Below are 23,831 nucleotides of genomic sequence, written 5' to 3' on the forward strand. Positions count from 1 at the left end.
CCTAATCTTGCCATCACCTTATCTGACCATTAAAGCCATGGAAGTACAATTACTATCCTGACCATGAGGCTGTAATGATGAGAATATAGTGAAGATGAGGGTGGAGTGAGGATGGCTATAGACCTGATCTTCTAAGGGAACCAAGGTAAGCTCAAGGCATAGGCTGGCCTAAATAAGAATGATAATAAAATTGATCTTTCATTTTGTCTTTTGCGAGCGACCACTTGTTAGCCTCTGAAGGTTACTGATCCTCCTAGAGTTACCCATAACCCGCCGTGTAGAGGCTCCATAGCTTTTTAGACCCTACTGTAGCTTAAGATTCTACAGTTGCCTAGAATCTAGTCACTTAGGTTAGGTCTGTAAATGCTTAGACCTAATTGTTGATTAGGGTGCTCAAACTCTATGGTTCTTATGCGTTTACGGGTGCTACAACCCTGCTTTCCTTTAGGGGTCTATTGTTGCTTAAACCTTATTACTGTTTAAACCTTATATCAGAAACAAAATGATTGCTTAGGGTCTATAGTTTCTTAACCCTATAGGTGCTGAAGCCAAATAATTCCATAGGGTGTGTAGTATCTTAACCCCATAGTTGCTTAGGGTCTATACTTGCTTCAACTAAACTACATAGGATCTGTAGTAGCTTCACCCTATTGTTGCTTAGGGTCTATAGCTGTTTAGACCCTGTAGTTGTTTAAACCTTATTGTTGCTTACGATCTATAGTGGCTTAGACCCAATTACTGGTCAGGGTCGATGCACACTTAAACCTTATAGTTCCCTAAACCAAATAATTGCTTAGGGTCTATGGTTGCTGAACCCTATAGTTCCTTAAACCAAATAATAGCTTGGAGTCTATAATTCCTTAGCCGTATTGTTGCTTAGGGTCTATGTGCTTAGACCCTACAATTGTTTAGGGTTAATACTCGACTGAGGGGATGGATATCTCAACTCCTGCATCACTTTTTTCTTTTCTTTTTTGTTAATTAACCCTATAGTTCCGTAAACCAAATAATAGCTTGGATCACTTTTCCTACTTAAACCATATTTCCGTGCAAAAATGGTGGGAAGAAATGGCGTTTAAAATCAAATCAAACCATCCCGTATTCGTCCAACCATTCCAGTAGGGCATCGGTGGCCAGAGAAGCAAGTTCATCCAGTTCTGCGTCATCACCAATGGGCTGCTTTAGGGTAGCTTCTCTGAACTCTCTACCGGCTGGGGTATGACCCACTGCTCCAGCAATGGACGCTCCCAGCTCCAATAACCTTTCGCTGTCCATCGTCGTCCACAGGTAAGCCAGATCATGCGGTTTTTCGTCGACTTCTTCTGAGAGACCAAAGTCGATAAGTCTCACGGTGAGGTCAGGGGTATCACTGATAATTATGTTCCCTCCATGAAGGTCACAATGACAATAGCCTGCGTGATGGAGAGCTTTCACTTCTGAGACCAATTCTATGAATACTTTCAGGGCGTCATCAACGCTGGCAGTGTTCATGAAAGTGTCATAACACACTCCAGCACACAAGTCCATAACTAGGCTGAGGGGATCCATAAGTACACCATGAAGTCGCGGAGCACCTGCAGTTCCATTTAGTTTGTGCAAGACGCGAGCTTCTTTATCCATTTCTGTCATGGCGTCGGGTCCGATATATTCCTTGATAGCTACAGGTACGACTTCACCATCAGGCAGGTAAAAGGATCCCTTATATGTTATGCCAGATATCCCTTGACCCAACGATTCTCCTTTCACTAAGTCTTCCAAGCGAATCACGGGCACTTCCTCTGGGACGGTCCACTCAGTTCCGGCCAAAATTTTTCTGCAGACCATTTTTGAGACACGTCTGCTCTGTATGAACGACAGAACAGAACTGAAAAGTTTGTACCTGGACGGGCCTTTATATAGTCAGTGATCACGTGACCTCTCACATGACCTGATCAAATCAGAGCAAATCGTACGGAGTTGATTTCCTCTGTAATAATATTAATAACAATGAAGAAAATATAAAGATATTAGTAAAAACTATATATATATATATATATATATATATATATATATATATATATATATATATATATATATATGAAATGTGAAGCACTGATTTTACTAAACTTGCTGCAAAAATCAACACAAGCTCCAACGTTCCAACTGTATTTCAAGTGATTTTCATTCTTGAAATGGCGTGAATTACAGTTGAAAGGCAGAAGCTTCTGTGTTTATTTGTTTAACGACTATATATATATATATATATATATATATATATATATATATATATATATATATATATATATATATATAATACAAACCTCCAACATCAAGGATCGAGCCCGAGACCCATGCATGATATGCAGCAGCGTTATGGCTAGGCTACGATCATCCCTGATAGGTATAATATATATATATATATATATTAATCATGCGCATTCAAGAAGAACGCCAATTTCGTACTTATATCCTATACAACCCATTTACCAACATCTGTAGATAAAACTCAAGAAGACAAGAACAAGTGAAAAAGTCATAATAACTCCTCACCATTAAATGTACACCTCATCGTCGTTCTTCTTAAATATGCATGATTATATATATATATATATATATATATATATATATATATATATATATATATATATATATATATATATATATATACGAACATAACGCATATGAACGCGCATTATATATGACAAGTGATTCTAGCCTAGCCATAACGCTACCGTGTAACACGCACGGTTCTCGGGTTCGGTTGTGGCTGCTGGAGGTTTGTATGTTATATATATATATATATATATATATATATATATATATATATATATGTGTGTGTGTGTGTGTGTGTGTGTGTGTGTGCAACTATCAATAAAAAGACAAAAATGGGTTACACGTACAAAAGAGGTGCTTATTAAGAAAGAAAAACACTATACATTGTTGAAACCATTTGTATTGGTTAATCTTGTATTTGATATTATTCTCATATTAAGCATGATATAAAAAGGGGATCTCATTAAGATCGACGAAGCTAATTTTTAAACATTCGTTACTTTGATATTAATCCACCTGCAGCCATCATTTACAGCTATGGTGGCTAGGCTGCGATTCTCACAAAAGCATTTTCCATTTATTTGTGGTTTTCTGAAAAGAAACACAATACCAACCTAATAAACCTGAGCTCACTATCAACCTTAACTAAACATAACATAGACCACTTCAGGAATTACGAATCCACTGATATAATTTTCATTGGTACCTATGGTGAATTCCCATCACAATTCAGTTCAGCTCCGCATCCCCATTAACACTACGAAAAAGTTACTTATCTTTTGAGGGTTTGTGTACTTATATTTGATTATAAAAATACCAACGGATCATTTCTTTCATTGAATAATAAATAATAGCACAAAAGGCAACAGTAGCATATACAAGAAAACATTGGGGAAATTGAGTTACTATCCTTGTAACAAATCGTCATACCCTATGCAAACCTCGCCACACCTCCCTAATACTCAAGGTTTAAATGTTTTCAATAATCTAATCAAAATTTACGTCAGGGTCATAAAACTTTATGGCCAACAAGCTGAAGGAGTGGGTGTAATGTTCAAGTTTTCCTATCATTTCGGAAACTAGGTAAGGTTATTCAGGTATTTATATGTGTTGATATTTTACAAAAGTACTACTGAACTTTCCATTAACCCAACATTTTTCCTGATACACATACTGTCATTATCTTATTCAAAACTTCGGTAAAATCCATAAACCAAATACTGCTTTAGAGGGATTTCATTTAATCACGAGATATGGAAAATATCGAAAAAAAATCAAAATCCTTTTCCCAAAGTTAATTTCGAAACGTATCTCCACGAATATATAAATACAAAAAAGAAAATAATGTGTAGTAGTTATATTCTTTGTTGATATTTTAGGAGTGTATTTCCAGATTTAACCTCTATTTTCCTCTATTTATTGCTGTCACCAAATCTAATATCGTTTCCTGTGCAAGTTTTCTGCGGACAAAACAAACCTTTATAAAGCATTTTCAACATTTTAGAAGTAACCATTTGCCAAAACTACATAGTTTTCCCTCGAAACTATACATTGACCATCTTCCAATACTAGTCTTTGACTCCTGCTCTAAGTGATGTCATAAATATATTTACTAATGAAAGGCTAACTTCCTCCTCGCACTCCTTTACGACTCTTCCAGAAAGTTCGTATGATCCTTGGCACTGATTTGGCTCCATTCTAGATATCTGCTTTAAAACATCATCTCCAATTAACGTAGTTCTGCATATTTAATCTTCTTCACTTTATACATATATTTCTTTGACTTCATATTTGATCCTTACATCTTCTTTGTTAAATATCTTCTCAATCCCATAGACTATATCATCTCCATTCTTGGCGAAACTGAAGGTAAATTTCTTATGGAAATCACGGTAGAATTAGTATATAGATACCCAACACTGACGCAAAAGGCAGAAAAAAGACTTTAAGATCACTTATCACATATTTGTAATGCATTAGATTGACATTACAAAAGATTTTAACAATCTCTTTTTATTAGTATACACTCTTTTTCACCACAGCGTCATAATAACCAACTTATCTTTATTGCTCCTTTGACTTGTGGGGATCTGATCTGGTTTCATTTGGGTAAACATCACTATATTTTAAGACATCACTATATTAAAATATAAGCAAGGATATCCGAGGTTACTTCGTTAAGTGTACATCAGAGAAAATCATGATCTTCCAAAATGCAGATAAACGGAAGCGTTCACGTCCCTCGCCCACCAACTGCCCACCAGCCATTCTATTTCAAATCTTCTGACCTTCCCGGAAGCTGCTGGTCTCTCCCTAAATTGGCTTCTTACGCTACAACTCCCGTACCATTTGGCGATTCTTTCTATTGGGACTTCCTTAGACGCCACCAGAGTATGCGAGCAGCCATAATTGATATCAACTTTGTTGAAGAAGGCGTCGGCACAGAACACTTCCACGCAATGTACTGCACTGAGGCAGCCATTCTCGACTTGACAACCTGCACCATCGTCTCAGGACCCTCCCACTCAGTCGATATCAACGAATTTCTTGGTGTACTTAACCAGTACGACGTATTGCTCTTCAAGGGAGGATATATCGAGGCTCTCTTTACCACCGTTTTCAAATGCCGCGCTAAAGTTGTTAACATGGAGGATCTGGGATGTCCCACTTACAACACACTCATGTCGGATCCTAACTTCCTCCGTATTACTGGCCTCTCTGTGGAGCACATCACTTGCCAAAGGCATGCTCGCAGCCCACACCACTGTGCCCTGGCCGAAGTCATTGTATTTGCAGGCTGGTTGCTCTTGCCTTCCCTCTTCAAAGAACAAATGAAACTCTTCCGACGCTACCGTGCCTTCCATAAAGCTACCATCAAAGAAATCACTTTCTACCCAATGCGCAAGGATTCGGTCAGCCGGTCTTCATATGACTGGGGCTATTCTTCCTTCTGATGGATTCATTTTTCAAGATTAAGGAAAGTGTTTCATTTTTCAAGATTAAGGAAAGTGATTCATTTTTCAAGATTAAGGAAAGTCATTCATTTTTCAAGATTAAGGAAAGTCATTCATTTTTCAAGATTAAGGAAAGTGATTCATTTTTCAAGATTAAGGAAAGTGATTCATTTTTCAAGATTAAGGAAAGTCATTCATTTTTCAAGATTAAGGAAAGTGATTCATTTTTCAAGATTAAGGAAAGTGATTCATTTTTCAAGATTAAGGAAAGATATAAAAATATTGTATTGAGTTTCTCCGTTGGCGTCAGGGTAAACACCCATCCCCCCCGAAGCTTGGTTACCTTTCCGTGGTGGGGGGGACTTCATGGATTGAGCAGTAGCAACCATCGTTGGTTGCTTCGGTTCAATCCATGAACGAAAAACCAAGCATCTTAAACGTAAATGTCGTATAGATTCATTTCATATGTCAAAAGTGAACCAAGGAATAGTTTTAGACTTTACAGCTTTTATTATCAAAGGATTTTTATTCGAAGTCCCTGAATCATCTTGATTGTTTATCATGCCGCCATGTTCCTCCAACTTGCAAAACAAAAGAACACTAGGATGAGTAGTGCGCTTCTGTATAAACCATCTACGTAACATCAACCGGAAACTTTCAACTGATTGTTAATAACTTTTCTCAAACGCCTGTGGCATGTGTTGATAAATATGTTGATCAAACCTCAAGAGCAATTGTAGCTTTAGCTATTAAATATATATAGTATCCTCTGCCAAGACATATACCTGGTTTAGGTCACCAGTTCCTTGCTAAAGCAGGAATGACAGAAGTCAAATAGACTGTACTGACACAACATAACTACTCATCCAACGTCCAGGAGATTATATTGAGATACCGATGTAGGAAACGATATTATTCTACTTAATTATAACAAAAAAATGGTGCAAAAATAGTATAATTTACTAAACCCATGATCGCATCAGGTGAGCTACGGACCTTGCTCAACTGGAGATGTGGATATACGCCTTTTAATTTCTCCATCACTTCAATCAATGCTTATTGCATTCAGGATCATAATATTTACTCCAGTTTTCATGTGTAGGTTTAGAAATCATAAAACTAATTGTTTAATGTTGCTCTTCCGTAAGACGTGCTGGCACCTCTTGCCTTAGGCTGCCATCACTGCGTTTGTTTACATACTGGGTCAGGTGATGGCGTATCCTGCAGCTCGCTGTGTCAGCTTACCTCTCGAAGTAAAATGTTCCTTGTGGCACAGCCATGGTATAAAATGACCCTCGCATATCACATTAGACAATCCTTTGAAAAAACTAGATAGCCTTGTTGGGTCGGTCACAAACGAATGACTGAAGTGTGTACGAACATCACGACATTACTTTGTGCAAATGGGCATGAATTACCAACACTAACAGACTAGGTTTTTCTGGATCTTTTTTATTTCTATTGTCTGTGTGATTTTGACAAAGAACGAATCTCATTATTACTTGATTTATTTCCCTCTAGATATAATTTCCTTTCCTTGTCTCTCGTTAAACTAAATACAAATGGTTTCAACACTAGTTTATTTTTCTTTTGTTGATAAGCACCTCTTTTGTACGTATAACACATTCCTGTCTTTTATATATATATATATATATATATATATATATATATATATATTATCCCTGGGGATAGGGGAGAAAGAATATTTCCCACGTATTCCCTGCGTGTCGTAGAAGGCGACTAAAAGGGAAGGGAGCGGGGGGCTGGAAATCCTCCCCTCTCGTTTTTTTTTTTTTTTTTTTTTTCCAAAAGAAGGAACAGAGAAGGGGGCCAGGTGAGAATATTCCCTCAAAGGCCCAGTCCTCTGTTCTTAACGCTACCTCGCTATCGCGGGAAATGGCGAATAGTATGAAAAAAAAAAAAAAAAAATATATATATATATATATATATATATATATATATATATATATATATATATATATATATATATATATATATCTTTTTTTTTTTTTTTTTTTTTTTTTTTTTAATACTTTGTCGCTGTCTCCCGCGTTTGCGAGGTAGCGCAAGGAAACAGACGAAAGAAATGGCCCAACCCCCCCCATACACATGTACTTACACACGTCCACACACGCAAATATACATACCTACACAGCTTTCCTTGGTTTACCCCGGACGCTTCACATGCCTTGATTCAATCCACTGACAGCACGTCAACCCCTGTATACCACATCGCTCCAATTCACTCTATTCCTTGCCCTCCTTTCACCCTCCTGCATGTTCAGGCCCCGATCACACAAAATCCTTTTCACTCCATCTTTCCACCTCCAATTTGGTCTCCCTCTTCTCCTCGTTCCCTCCACCTTCGACACATATATCCTCTTGGTCAATCTTTCCTCACTCATTCTCTCCATGTGACCAAACCATTTCAAAACACCCTCTTCTGCTCTCTCAACCACGCTCTTTTTATTTCCACACATCTCTCTTACCCTTACGTTACTTACTCGATCAAACCACCTCACACCACACATTGTCCTCAAACATCTCATTTCCAGCACATCCATCCTCCTGCGCACAACTCTATCCATAGCCCACGCCTCGCAACCATACAACATTGTTGGAACTACTATTCCTTCAAACATACCCATTTTTGCTTTCCGGGATAATGTTCTCGACTTCCACACATTTTTCAAGGCTCCCAAAATTTTCGCCCCCTCCCCCACCCTATGATCCACTTCCGCTTCCATGGTTCCATCCGCTGACAGATCCACTCCCAGATATCTAAAACACTTCACTTCCTCCAGTTTTTCTCCATTCAAACTCACCTCCCAATTGACTTGACCCTCACCCCTACTGTACCTAATAACCTTGTTCTTATTCACATTTACTCTTAACTTTCTTCTTCCACACACTTTACCAAACTCCGTCACCAGCTTCTGCAGTTTCTCACATGAATCCGCCACCAGCGCTGTATCATCAGCGAACAACAACTGACTCACTTCCCAAGCTCTCTCATCCCCAACAGACTTCATACTTGCCCCTCTTTCCAAGACTCTTGCATTTACCTCCCTAACAACCCCATCCATAAACAAATTAAACAACCATGGAGACATCACACACCCCTGCCGCAAACCTACATTCACTGAGAACCAATCACTTTCCTCTCTTCCTACACGTACACATGCCTTACATCCTCGATAAAAACTTTTCACTGCTTCTAACAACTTGCCTCCCACACCATATATTCTTAATACCTTCCACAGAGCATCTCTATCAACTCTATCATATGCCTTCTCCAGATCCATAAATGCTACATACATTTGCTTTTCTAAGTATTTCTCACATACATTCTTCAAAGCAAACACCTGATCCACACATCCTCTACCACTTCTGAAACCACACTGCTCTTCCCCAATCTGATGCTCTGTACATGCCTTCACCCTCTCAATCAATACCCTCCCATATAATTTACCAGGAATACTCAACAAACTTATACCTCTGTAATTTGAGCACTCACTCTTATCCCCTTTGCCTTTGTACAATGGCACTATGCACGCATTCCGCCAATCCTCAGGCACCTCACCATGAGTCATACATACATTAAATAACCTTACCAACCAGTCAACAATACAGTCACCCCCTTTTTTAATAAATTCCACTGCAATACCATCCAAACCTGCTGCCTTGCCGGCTTTCATCTTCCGCAAAGCTTTTACTACCTCTTCTCTGTTTACCAAATCATTTTCCCTAACCATTTTCCCTATATATATATATATATATATATATATATATATATATATATATATACACACACACACGAATATAATGCATATGAATGCGCATTACATATGACGGGTGATTCTAGCCTAGCCATAACGCTACCGTGTAACAAGCACGGTGTTCCTCCCACACAAGTCCCATAGGAGGAGAAACCGGTGAAAAATAACTCGCGAGGCGGAGCAACACATGGGGGGTATCAAACAGCTCGAGTCTCGTGGTGTACTGAGTTTATTTACTTCGCTGTGTAAACATGATCTCTTCCTGCCAGTAAATAACATTGGGATCTTATACATTCAATAAGGCTTCTTACAGACTGACGTGCCCACAATGGATTAAATGCGTCACTCCATTATTTTTGCAGTCAACTTTCATACGTCTGGCGCCAACACTTATTAAGAAAGAAAAACACTATACACTGTTGAAAACATTTGTATTCGATAATCTTGTATTTGATAATATTCTCATATTAAGCATGATGTAAAAAGGGGATCTCATTAAGATCGACGAAGCTAATTTTTAAAGATTCGTTACTTTGATATAAATCCACCTGCAACCATCATTTACAACTATGGTGGCTAGGCTTCGATTCTCACAATAGTATTTTCCATTTTATTTTCTATCCATCTGTGGTTTTCTGAAAAGAAACACAATACCAACCTAATAAACCTGAGCTCACTATCAACCTTAACAAAACATAACATAGACTACTTCAGGAATTACGAATCCACTGATATAATTTTCATTGGTACCTATGGTGAATTCCCATCAGAATTCAGTTCAGCTCCGCATCGCCATTAACACTACGAAAAAGTTACTTATCTTTTGAGGGCTTTGTGTACTTATATTTCATTATAAAAATACCAACCGATCATTTCTTTCATTGAATAATAAATAATAGCACAAAAGGCAACAGTAGCATATACAAGAAAACATTGGGGAAACTGAGTTACTATCCTTCTAACAAATCGTCATACCCTATGCAAACCTCGCCACACCTCCCTAATACTCAAGGTTTAAATGTTTTCAACAATCTAATCAAAATTTACGTCAGGGTCATAAAACTTTATGGCCAACAAGCTGAAGGAGTGGGTGTAATGTTCAAGTTTTCCTATCATTTCGGAAACTAGGTAAGGTTATTGAGGTTTTTATATGTGTTGATATTTTACAAAAGTACTACTGAACTTTCCATTAACCCAACATTTTCACTAATACACATACTGTCATTATCTTATTCCAAACTTCGGTAAAATCAATAAACCAAATACTGCTTTAGAGGTATTTCATTTAATCACGAGATATGGAAATCATCGAAAAAATCAAATTCCATTAACCAAAGTTAATTTCCAAACGTATCTCCACGAACATATAAATACAAAAAAAGAAAATAATGTGTAGTAGTTATATTCTTTGTTGATATTTTAGGAGGGTATTTCCAGATTTAACCTCTATTTTCCTCTATTTATTGTTGTCACCAAATCTAATATCGTTTCCTGTACAAGTTTTCTGCTGTCAAAACAAACCTTTATAAAGCATTTTCAACATTTTAGAAGTAACCATTTGCCAAAACTAAATAGTTTTCCCTCGAAACTATACATTGACCATCTTCCAATACTAGTCTTTGACTCCTGCTCTAAGTGATGTCATAAATATATTTACTAATGAAAGGCTAACTTCCTCCTCGCACTCCTTTACGACTCTTCCAGAAAGTTCGTATGATCCTTGGCATTGATTTGGCTCCATTCTAGATATCTGCTTTAAAACATCATCTCCAATTAACGTAGTTCTGCATAATTAATCTTCTTCACTTTATATATATATTTCTTTGACTTCATATTTGATCCTTACATCTTCTTTGTTAAATATCTTCTCAATCCCATAGACTATATCATCTCCATTCTTGGTGAAACTGAAGGTAAATTTCTTATGGAAATCACGGTAGAATTAGTATATAGATACCCAACACTGACGCAAAAGGCAGAAAAAAGACTTTAACATCAATTATCAAATATTTGTAATGCATTAGCCTGACATTACAAAAGATTTTAACAATCTCTTTTTCTTAGTATACACTTCTTTTCACCAAGGCTTCATAACAACCAACTTATCTTCATTGTTCCTTTGACTTGAGGGGATCTGGTCTGGTTTCATTAGGGTAAACATCACTATATTAAGACATCACTATATTAAAATATAAGCAAGGATATCCGAGGTTACTTCGTTAACTGTACATCAGAGAAAATCATGATCTTCCAAAATGCAGATCTACGGAAGCGTTCACGTCCCTCGCCCACCAACTGCCCACCGGCCATTCTATTTCAAATCTTCTAACCTTCCCGGAAGCTGCTGGTCTCTCCCTAAATTGGCTTCTTACGCTACAACTCCCGTACCATTTGGCGATTCTTTCTATTGGGACTTCCTTAGACGCCACCAGAGTATGCGAGCAGCCATAATTGATATCAACTTTGTTGAAGAAGGCGTCGGCACAGAACACTTCCACGCAATGTACTGCACTGAGGCAGCCATTTTCGACTTGACCACCTACACCGTCGTCTCAGGACCCTCCCACTTAGTCGACATCAACGAATTTCTTGGTGTACTTAACCAGTACGACGTATTGCTCTTCAAGGGAGGATATATCGAGGCTCTCTTTACCACCGTTTTCAAATGCCGCGCTAAAGTTGTTAACCTTGAGGATCTGGGATGTCCTACCTACAACACACTCATGTCGGATCCCAACTTCCTCCGTATCACTGGCCTCTCTGTGGAGCACATCACTTGCCACAGGCATGCTCTCAGCCCACAACACTGCGCCCTGGCCGAAGTCATTGTATTTGCAGGCTGGTTGATCTTGCCTTCCCTCTTCAAAGAACAAATGAAACTCTTCCGACGCTACCGTGCCTTCCATAAAGCTACCATCAAAGAAATCACTTTCTACCCAATGCGCAAGGATTCAGTCAGCCGGTCTTCATATGACTGGGGCTATTCTTCCTTCTGATGGATTCATTTTTCAAGATTAAGGAAAGTGATTCATTTTTCAAGATTAAGGAAAGTGATTCATTTTTCAAGATTAAGGAAAGTGATTCATTTTTCAAGATTAAGGAAAGTCATTCATTTTTCAAGATTAAGGAAAGTCATTCATTTTTCAGATTTAAGGAAGGTGATTCATTTTTCAAGATTAAGGAAAGTGGTTCATTTTTCAAGATTAAGGAAAGTGATCCCTTTTTCAAGATTAAGGAAAGTGATTCAATTTTCAAGATTAAGGAAAGTGATTCAATTTTCAAGATTAAGGAAAGATATAAACATATTGTATTTTCTCCGTTGGCGTCAGGGTAAACACCCATCCCCCCCGAAGCTTGGTTACCTTTCCGTGGTGGGGGGGACTTCATGGATTGAGCAGTAGCAACCATCGTTGGTTGCTTCTGTTCAATCCATGAACGAAAAACCAAGCATCTTAAACGTAAATGTCGTATATACTCATATAATGCATCAGCCACAGCGATGTCTTTGCCTGCATTGTGGCTCAATTTATAGTGGTACTTCTGAGTTGTCATTAGCATTTCTTGTAACCGTTTGGAGCACGGGAATATAGGCATGTCTCTGATATTGATCAGGGGTTTGTTGTCATCCATAATAACGTTAACAAAATCACCGTATGTGTGTGCGTAGTGGTGAAATATCACAAGACAAGAGACAATAAGCCAAATTTTTCATTTTTCAAGTCGAGCATAGTCTTTCTAAGTCTCACTCGAGGATCTATTTGCAGAAGCTACAGGCTTTCCTTCCTGTAGAAGAATTGAGCCAAGTCCATATTAACTAGCATCATTCTCCAGCGTTAACTCTTGGTTAGGGATCATATAATACTAGTAGGGATTCATCAATTATCGTCTTCTACTTTCTGGAGGCTGCTCTTGTGCTATAGACCAGCCCCAAGGAACATCATTTTTTAAATTATGGAATGGGTGCAAGACATCACACACATTAGGGAGGAATCTAGACACAAAACTGAACATTATTAAAAAGGATCTGAGGCCACTTTTGGACTCTGGGGGTCGGAAAGTTCTTAATTGCTTTAACATTATCAGGATCAGGTTGAAGGCCATCCTTGGTCATTTCATGTCTCATGAATGTTAAGTTGTCACATCGCAAATCCATCTTTTCCTTGTTGAGCTGGATATCATTCCTTCTACAACATTTAAGAAAACTTTTTAGATTTGCCTCGTGAGCAGTTATGTTAGCCCCATGTATCATGGTGTCATCAGTAATGCTTGCAACCCCTTTCAAACCTACGAGTGCCTCAAGCAATTGCTTTTTGAAAGAATTTCTGAGAAGACATTCGGCCCAAAAAGTAGACGCAGCCACCTAAATCTACCATGACATGTTTGCAATGTGGTTAGAAAGCTAGAAGGAGTATCAAGTCTCACATGTCTACAGCCAGACGACGCCAAGTCAACTTAAGCCCAAATCATGAAGGGTGTACTCAAGAATGGGAAATGTGTAATGCTCTCTCTCTAAAGAACCTTATTCAGCTCTCTCGGGGTCTATACAAATCCTGACTTTCCCATCCTTTTTCAGGACTCACAACAACTTGACTCACCCAAGGGGTTGGCTCATCTACAGGTTCAATTACACCCAACTTGGACAGTCACTCTAATTCTGACTTTAGCTTAGGCTTCATGGATACTGGCAATTGCGCCTGTCTAGAATGAGTACTGGTTTAGCGTGAAGGTCAACTTTGAGAGACTGTACACCGGGAAAGGTTTCTACTGAACCTTTCATCACATCCAAATACTCAACCTCTAGCTTGACCTTGTTCACTTGCTCAAAGTTGCCCTCCTTCACTTCCGCTAGCCCCCATCTGTTGTGTAAGATTCCCTTCAAGGACAATGAAATCACTATGTAATTTCGGACCGGTCGCAGGGAAATACAAACCTCTAGTGCCCATACCAACTGGGACCTGACTACTTTGGTTCCAAGTCTTATGAATCTTATTAGTAGGTTTGATATGTTTGGCGAAACTGATGGGTACGCTGTTAGTGGAACCGGTGTCAGTCTGAAAAACTATCTATTTACCCCCTTGTTATCATCTTAAACAAGAAGCAAATAAGATAATAATCATGAAAGATGGGTAAGCAATTAGCAACACATGGACTTGGTAAGCCTCCCCCACACACACTAACACAATAGCACAACAAACATCAATAGACAACTACAAAATAGGCAGCAACAGAAACCTTTAATAAGAAGTTACATAAAAATCTGACGACTTAATGATAAAACAAACAAAAGAAAAGCATCAAATAAAATACCAAGAACAAAGTAGTTCTCTGGTTGATCGCAGAGTCTTTTATACTTCTGTACGTCCCATTTCCCACATTACTTATCCTCAAACAAACTCCCTCCCCACTCAAAACCCACCCACAATCCTTCAAAACCCTTCCACCTCCCAACCCTAGACCTCCAATCGACGCAAAGAACGAGTTACTACCATCTATACCTCAGCCACATCATCATCATCATCATCATCATTTGCCTCGAAAAATCTCTACCTTCTATCATCTTGCCTTTGTGTTTCGCATAGTTTCCCACCACTTAAATTCCTCCAATTATGTCCAGCTCTTCGACTGCTTGACGTCTTGCCGCTAGGGCCCTGCTGCCTTCTCCTACATGAGCTGAAATACTCTGTGCTGGGGACTTCAATACATACCGCAGGGATTGGTTTGGGCTGCAACCGGGTCGATCCCGGGGAAGCCCAGCTCTTTCCTTACTCTCTCCTTGATGGTTTGGGACAATCAATCAAAGACCCTCCTCTAGTTCCTTATCTTCGTGACCACTCTGAATCCTCCTACTTGATGCATACACCATGCCTCCTTTAGGGCCCTTTGACCACAGTCTTATTTCTGTGACACAGACTGGGCTCGCTTGACCACCATCCCTTCCCAGAAAACTTCAACTCTGGGCACTTTGGGGAGAGCCCAAGTGGTGGTTGTCCCTGTGCAGCTCCCATTCCTTGGATTGGGTGCTGCTTCTCTGGTCGGGATGGAATCGTGATGTGTCGAGCGCATAGCAGAAGTTATTACTGCTGGGATGGAGGTCTACATCCCATCTTCTTTTTAAATCTTTTCCACATCCTTCGTGGTTTGACTGCTCATGCTCTGATGCTTGTCACCACATCAGGGACGGTGTGTGGTAACCGGACCACGAAACTCTTTCCTTCCCCAGAAACCCACTGATTTCATTCACGTTCGGACTCATTGTAAATCTGTTCTACGAAGATCCAGGTGCACTCTCGTAAAGTGTGCTGACCTGACTCCTACCGACAATTCTTTTTTTGGTCTTTAACGAAAAGCATCTCCAACAACTGTAATTCCACCTTTCCTCATCTTCTCCGACCTGATCAATCTATTGCTCACTCTTGAATTGATTAAGCCGCTCTATTTGGCACTTTGTTTTCTTGTAACTCAACTTTGGATGATTCAGATTCTAATCTTACGCCCCAGTCTCCTACCTCTGGACCTATGATATCTATTTCCACGTTTTACCATATTAGAGTCTCTCTCTCTAGCCACAGATATTGCCTGTCCTTTTATAACCCTATCACGCACGAGAAAATACCGAAAGATAGTTTTAAAGGATCGTAAAGTAAAATCCCGTACTCTTAAATCATTCCTTACACCTAAGCCTATATTAGCTTTACGCTAGCAACAAAGAATCCACGAGAGAAAAATGAAGATATCAAATCATAGAAGTGGCGTCTCTATACTAAACATTTAATCAATAATATTTATCCAAAGCATAAACACAACCTACTTACCTTTAAGTTGTCGACCTTTCCACACGATGGTGTCTTCAATAAATCCGAAGTGGAATTTAAACTATTGTAGAATTCCCGAGGTTTGCTTGAAATCTATTTTGGTTACTAATAAGACCTCGACAGTTGGGGTTTTCTGATTTTTTTCAATGTCCACAACTTATTCATCTGTGAGAAAGCACGTTCAACAGAAGAACTGGTTCCTGGGAAACACAGTAAGAACAAAATCAATAGCTACATGCGTAGATGGCTTATATCTCTGTTTCTCTACCCAACGCTGGTCTGTTGATGTCTCGCACTCTACTCACTAACACATAAACCATCATGATATTTTTCAACATTACACTTAGAAAAAAAAATCATTTTTCACTAACAAACTCCACTGTCTTCAATATATCTGAATATCTGACCACTTTGAAACTTGCTTTAATAAGGCTCATTACATTGGTCCAGTCTTGAAAGAGACTTGACCACATGTCTCAGAACTGAACGTGTTAAAGAAATCGATCACTACTGGCTGATCAATGAACCACTTGTTCCAACTACAGGAATTTCTGCCAACCATCTACTTTTATTGTATCCCAATAGTTGTTTCAATTCACTAACAAAATCACAAAATATTTTGTTTTTCTGCTCTCACACTTTAGATACAGGTATTTATCTTAAACATTTTCACATCATTAACCAGATCTAACCACATTATGACCATTGTGAGCACCACAACCGAATCCCTCCCATCAAATTATAACTATTGGTCATTCTTTTTCTTTCGGTCTCACTCAAACTATTTCTTTTCACAAAAAAAAAAAAATCTAATTTACTGCTTATATTATGCCAAGTTCAATATTCAGAACAACATCTGAGGATTCTTGTGTTTAATGTATTAAAGCAGCGAGTTTCACTTGAACATCTGTGTAAGGCTGAAGGAAGCGACTTAAGACCTGGAATAACTTTGCCTGTATCAGTTAATATTGTTACGGTAACCTTTCCTTTCATATCACATACGTTGATCACTATTGTTACAACTGGTTCTAGCTCACCTAAATTTGGGTTCGAATTACGTCTACATAATTTCTGATACACGTGTGGTCATTAGATCTGAAGTTGTGGTTTCACCTTGATCGTGTGGTTGGCCCATTAACCTTCTGCAGCAACCATGTCCATACCATTTAACCTTGGCGTCAAACTCTCAAAATAATCTGTAAGACTAGGTACTATACGAAGCACAATAATCAACGGAGTTCTGTCTCATGTTTTCGCAATACAGTTTATCATGTGTTACACCACGAGCAACGCTAAACTTTGTATTAAACTTCTTAAACACTGTCCTACTGTTTTCGCAATAAAAGCTTATTCAACTTGCAAGTATCCATCAAATGCACAATTTTTGGTCACGGTAGACTTTTGTCCTATAATGCCAAGAGAGAATAAGAATTTCTTCTCACAGCGACACCTTCCACCTCCAAGCTCAAGCCACACTGTCGTCTTCCCTGTCATTGTTGACAAGCCAAGTGCCCGGCCAGGCCGCCCGCCAGGCAGCCACAACCTCAAAAACATACCATAATTATCTCCTATATACATCTCTGCTGGGACTATCCTTCATAACATTACTTGAAAGAATTATAAGATCATTTCTAAGACTTGAAATTAAAGTACAAGTTTATATTACGTATAATAACAGAGGATAAATGACAATTAATATTGAGAACACATCCAGAGATTATTTTTTTTTCAAATTGTTTCCTCATCTATTACAATATTAATACCGAACAATATCATGTATTTAACGCTATCATATATATAGTAATCCATAGCTGAGTAGTCATTAGGTAACTTAACTTATTGCCATTAAGTTAAAGCAATTCATAGATAAGAATACTCAATAGAATTATACTTATGAACGTGCGTACTGAACGTTAAGATGTGAATAAGAATGATATATTATGATATCAATGCTCGAGCTGGCATAGTTGTAACTTTCCTCACGGACCAATAGCCTAGGCCCATGACTTCAATAAGGATCAGAATCAACAAAAAACGTAATTCACAATAAGCATTATGGCTCAAAATTAGATTTGGCAACATCCCAATCTTGGCCTTCATATACCTCGCTTACTGGTCGCCATTTTAAAGCAAGCTGGACATTTTTCTTTTACAACAGCATGAACAGAGGATCATATCAAGGGGTAAACACATTTCTTGGATGTAAAGAAATAACACTTGTTTATTGGAGTTATTGTACCTCTATATTATCATTCTGGTGAATATCTTACGTGCATTAATGAGAGTTATTCTTCTCTTAGATATGCTACATCACCAAGGAGAGCACACGGGACGTAGCCTGACTTGCTTCATGGAGATCCATGTTACAGCAACACTGTACACACCCCGCAAGACAAAATGATTCAGTGGAAAAACAAACAAACAAACAAATTAACGTCGACGATATCAATTCATCTATAAATGTTGATATTAGTGTTCGTCTGTATGTCTGTCTGTCTATGGACAAAAAACTACCATTGAAATAAAGTAAACCCTTAGCTGGGCCAATGTGGTGTAGGGATCATGACCGTAGCATTGAAGGTGAGGGTGAACACAAGGATGCGGTGAATATGAATGTACAGTAAATATTATGGGTTTAGTATTGAGTAAGGGTTTCGTGAAGATGAGGTGGATAGTGAATATAAGGATTAGGTGAATATAAGGTGGGTTAGATGAGGAAACCGTTATCAGATTACCCTAAGCCAGTTGTCAATTCAGGTTAAGTTAGGTTTTATGTAGGCCAGACGACCTTAATCCATCACCTCAACCCAAGTGTTAGGTTAGGTATGGTAACCTAACTCAGATCACCACTTGCCGGGCGCTAAGTTAGGTTTCTGAGTAGTGCCATGTTACTAGTATAACCACAGTGCAATAACTTTGCATGCACACCATGTCATAAATGTTATCAAGGTTCTAACGCTGCTTCAAGCTTAACCATTTCAGGAAGAAGACTACTTAGTATGAATACTTGTTTCATCCCTGGGGATAAAGGAGAAAAAATACTTCCCACGTATTCCCTGCGTGTCGTAGAAGGCGACTAAAAGGGGAGGGAGCGGGGGGCTGGAAATCCTCCCCTCTCGTTTTTAATTTTCTAAAAGAAGGAACAGAGAAGGAGGCCAAGTGAGGATATTCCCTCAGGCCCAGTCCTCTGTTCTTAACGCTACCTCGCTGTCGCGGGAAATGGAGAATATGTATAAAAAGGAATACCTATTTGCGTCATATAAACAATCTGAGAAGTTTCAAAGTTAAGCACTTTATTTTTTCTCTGATTTAAAGAAATATTCTTTATGTGAAGTCCTGCACTCCTGTACCTTATTCTTGAAGATATTATAGTTTTGAGGAAATGTCTTTATAGTTCACTATCAATATATTTCATATACAATTTAGTATCTAAAGTGTCACAAACTGCTGAAAGATCAAGTAGAAGAATGGTAGATTGTAGTACATAGCAATGAATACTGTCATGTTATGTACATGATATCTTGTCCTTAACTTTCTCTTAAAGTTAATTTTTAAGGAAATAAGTCAAGATCTTTATGCTAGGTCAGGCTAGAACCTTATGTAACATACTCATCTATAAGTTGTTTGTTGTCACTTAAAGAATTTCGTCTTCCTCCTTCCCCCATATAGCGCCATCTTAACCACAGCACATAGTTCTAAGTTTGTTAAGTGTGTAGTGACAAGCTTACTTTTGCTGGAGCCCAAACTACCTTGACGAGCTACTACTCCACTATCAAGTGGTCACGGGAAGGGGATAAAACTCAGGAGATACAAATGAAACAAATGCAGTCAGAAAGAGAATGGTTTAGAAGATCAAAATCAAAGTATAACAGCATTCACGGGGTTCCCTGTGTCTGGACACCACCCACAGTCGGATGGTGGAGACGGGTCGCTTGAGCAGGCAAGACTCCCGCGCTGCCCTCCGCTCCAGGAACTTGTGTGTGTGTTTGTGTGCGCGCGCGCGTCTGTGTGTGTGTGTGTGTGTGTGTGTGTGTGTGTGTGTACACACGGAGAGGCATGGGGTTTAACAATGTCCGTTGACTGCGAATGTCAGCTACACTTATTAATGATGTTATCAGACTTGAAGATTTCTTCGTCATGATATATAACATGACGTATTGGAGTTGTTCAAAATAGTGTTTGGCTCATCTGTTGTTCCAGTGGTTTATTTGTGTTTTGTTTCATTATGTTTACCATTTTCTGAACTACAGTTTCTTTTATTGTAATGTGTCCTTTAAATTCTTTACTAAATGTATATAATACTTAGAATGCAGCTGCGGTCAATAAACTAAACTAACTATGGATCATGGTGAAGTGCAGAAGGATTGGACGAATGCAAGTCTAGTGGCGGTGTATAAAGGCAAAGGGCAAAAAGGTAAATGTTTGAGTTACATAGGTATGCGATTCTTTACTGTACCTGGTAATAATAATAATCAGTTACCACTATCCAGGCGTAGTTAGAATAGATTTAGTTAGGCTAGGCAATCTTCATCAGATCCCCACTAGCTAGTCTTAGTTAAGTCAGGTTAGGTAAGGCAACCGTGATCGGATCACCACTAGCAAGGTGTTAAGACAGGTTAAGTTAGCTTAGGTTAGGCAGCCTAAAGCAGATCTCCATTACCCATATGTTAACTTAGGTTATGCAACAGAAGATTAATTCTCGTCTGGGATTTAAAGAAAGAAAAGAAGAAAAGAAGAATAGGAAAGCTCAACTATTTTAGGGGATATAAAATCCTTTTGTATGAAATCAACAATGTACTGGAGGTCCCAACACAGCATTTTTACCTTCACCCTGACCGAGGAAGTGTTAACCCCAATTTTCTCAAAGAAATGTCATGTCATTAACTTTCCCTTGCCTAACCTACCTTACCTAAATCATCTGTGACCTTGGGTAGCCTATCTAACCCCGTTTGTAAATCTTTGTTCAACCCCACATTACCTAATCTTGCCATCACCTTATCTGACCATTAAACCCATGGAAGTACAATTACTATCCTGACCATGAGGCTGTAATGATGAGAATATAGTGAAGATGAGGGTGGAGTGAGGATGGCTATAGACCTGATCTTTTAAGGGAACCAAGGTAAGCTCAAGGCATAGGTTGGCCTAAATAAGAATGATAATAAAATTGATCTTTCATTTTGTCTTTTGTGAGCGACCACTTGTTAGCCTCTGAAGGTTACTGATCCTCCTAGAGTTACCTATAACCAGCCGTGTAGAGGCTCCATACTGTTGCTTAGAGTCTACAGTTGCCTAGAATCTAGTCACTTAGGTTAGGTCTGTAATTGCTTAGACCTAATTGTTGATTAGGGTGCTCAAACTCTATGGTTCTTATGCGTTTACGGGTGCTACAACCCTGTTTTCCTTTAGGGGTCTATTGTTGCTTAAACCTTATTACTGTTTAAACCTTATTGCAGAAACAAAATGATTGCTTAGGGTCTATAGTTTCTTAACCCTATAGGTGCTGAAACCAAATAATTCCATAGAGTGTTTAGTATCTTAACCCCATAGTTGCTTAGGGTCTATACTTGCTTCAACTAAACTACATAGGATCTGTAGTAGCTTCACCCTATTGTTGCTTAGGGTCTATAGCTGTTTAGACCCTGTAGTTGTTTAAACCTTATTGTTGCTTACGATCTATAGTGGCTTAGACCCAATTACTGGTCAGGGTCGATGAACACTTAAACCTTATAGTTCCCTAAACCAAATAATTGCTTAGGGTCTATGGTTGCTGAACCCTATAGTTCCTTAAACCAAATAATAACTTGGAGTCTATAATTCCTTAGCCTTATAGTTGCTTAGGGTCTATGTGCTTAGACCCTACAATTGTTTAGGGTTAATACTCGACTGAGGGGATGGATATCTCATCTCCTGCATCACTTTTTTCTTTTCTTTTTTTTTCCTACTTAACTTAAACCATATTTCCGTGCAAAAATGGTGGGAAGAAATGGCGTTTAAAATCAAATCAAACCATCCCGTATTCGTCCAACCATTCCAGTAGGGCATCGGTGGCCAGAGAAGCAAGTTCATCCAGTTCTGCGTCATCACCAATGGGCTGCTTTAGGGTAGCTTCTCTGAACTCTCTACCGGCTGGGGTATGACCCACTGCTCCAGCAATGGACGCTCCCAGCTCCAATAACCTTTCGCTGTCCATCGTCGTCCACAGGTAAGCCAGATCATGCGGTTTTTCGTCGACTTCTTCTGAGAGACCAAAGTCGATAAGTCTCACGGTGAGGTCAGGGGTATCACTGATAATTATGTTCCCTCCATGAAGGTCACAATGACAATAGCCTGCGTGATGGAGAGCTTTTACTTCTGAGACCAATTCTATGAATACTTTCAGGGCGTCATCAACGCTGGCAGTGTTCATGAAAGTGTCATAACACACTCCAGCACACAAGTCCATAACTAGGCTGAGGGGATCCATAAGTACACCATGAAGTCGCGGAGCACCTGCAGTTCCATTTAGTTTGTGCAAGACGCGAGCTTCTTTATCCATTTCTGTCATGGCGTCGGGTCCGATATATTCCTTGATAGCTACAGGCACGACTTCACCATCAGGCAGGTAAAAGGATCCCTTATATGTTATGCCAGATATCCCTTGACCCAACGATTCTCCTTTCACTAAGTCTTCCAAGCGAATCACGGGCACTTCCTCTGGGACGGCCCACTCAGTTCCGGCCAAAATTTTTCTACAGACCATTTTTGAGACACGTCTGCTCTGTATGAACGACAGAACAGAACTGAAAAGTTTGTACCTGGACGGGCCTTTATATAGTCAGTGATCACGTGACCTCTCACAAGACCTGATCAAATCAGAGCAAATCGTACGGAGTTGATTTCCTCTGTAATAATATTAATAACAATGAAGAAAATATAAAGATACTAGTAAAAACTATATATATATATATATATATATATATATATATGAAATGTGAAGCATTGATTTTACTAAACTTGCTGCAAAAATCAACACAAGCTACAACGCTCCAACTGTATTTCAAGTGATTTTCATTCTTGAAATGGCGTGAATTACAGTTGAAAGGCAGAAGCTTCTTGTTTATTTGTTTAACGACTATATATATATATATATATATATATATATATATATATATATATATAATACAAACCTCCAACATCAAGGATCGAGCCCGGGACCCATGCATGATATGTAGCAGCGTTATGGCTAGGCTACGATCATTTTTTTTCTTTTTTTTTCCAAAAGAAGGAACAGAGAATTGGGCCAGGCGAGGGTATTCCCTCAAAGGCCCAGTCCTCTGTTCTTAATGCTACCTCGCTAACGCGGGAAATGGCGAATACTTAAAAAAAAAGAAAAAAAAAAAAATATATATATATATATATATATATATATATATATATATATATATATATATATATATATATATATTTATCATGCGCATTCAAGAAGAACGCCAATTTCGTACTTATATCCTATTCAACCCATTTACCAACATCTGCAGATAAAACTCAAGAAGAAAAGAACAAGTGGAAAAGTCATAATAACTACTCACCATTAAATGTACACTTCATCGTCGTTCTTCTTAATATGCATGATTATATATATATATATATATATATATATATATATATATATATATATATATATATATATATATACACACACACGATTATAACGCATATGAACGCGCATTATATATGACAAGTGATTCTAGCCTAGCCATAACGCTACCGTG

The 23,831-nt window shown here is 38.6% G+C and overlaps 1 long non-coding RNA gene across 1 annotated transcript in view; it reads right to left on the reverse strand.

Annotated features, from left to right (window-relative positions):
- Positions 1 to 17,674, reverse strand: part of LOC139765873 (uncharacterized) — a 209,814-nt gene extending 192,140 nt beyond the window's left edge. The window contains exon 1 of the long non-coding RNA XR_011716752.1: positions 16,078 to 17,674. This is a non-coding gene — a long non-coding RNA (uncharacterized lncRNA). The remainder of the gene's footprint in view (positions 1 to 16,077) is intronic.
- Between the last annotated feature and the right edge of the window lie 6,157 nt (positions 17,675 to 23,831).

The sequence above is a fragment of the Panulirus ornatus genome, chromosome 4 (assembly GCF_036320965.1).
Source record: "Panulirus ornatus isolate Po-2019 chromosome 4, ASM3632096v1, whole genome shotgun sequence".
NCBI lineage: Eukaryota > Metazoa > Arthropoda > Malacostraca > Decapoda > Palinuridae > Panulirus > Panulirus ornatus.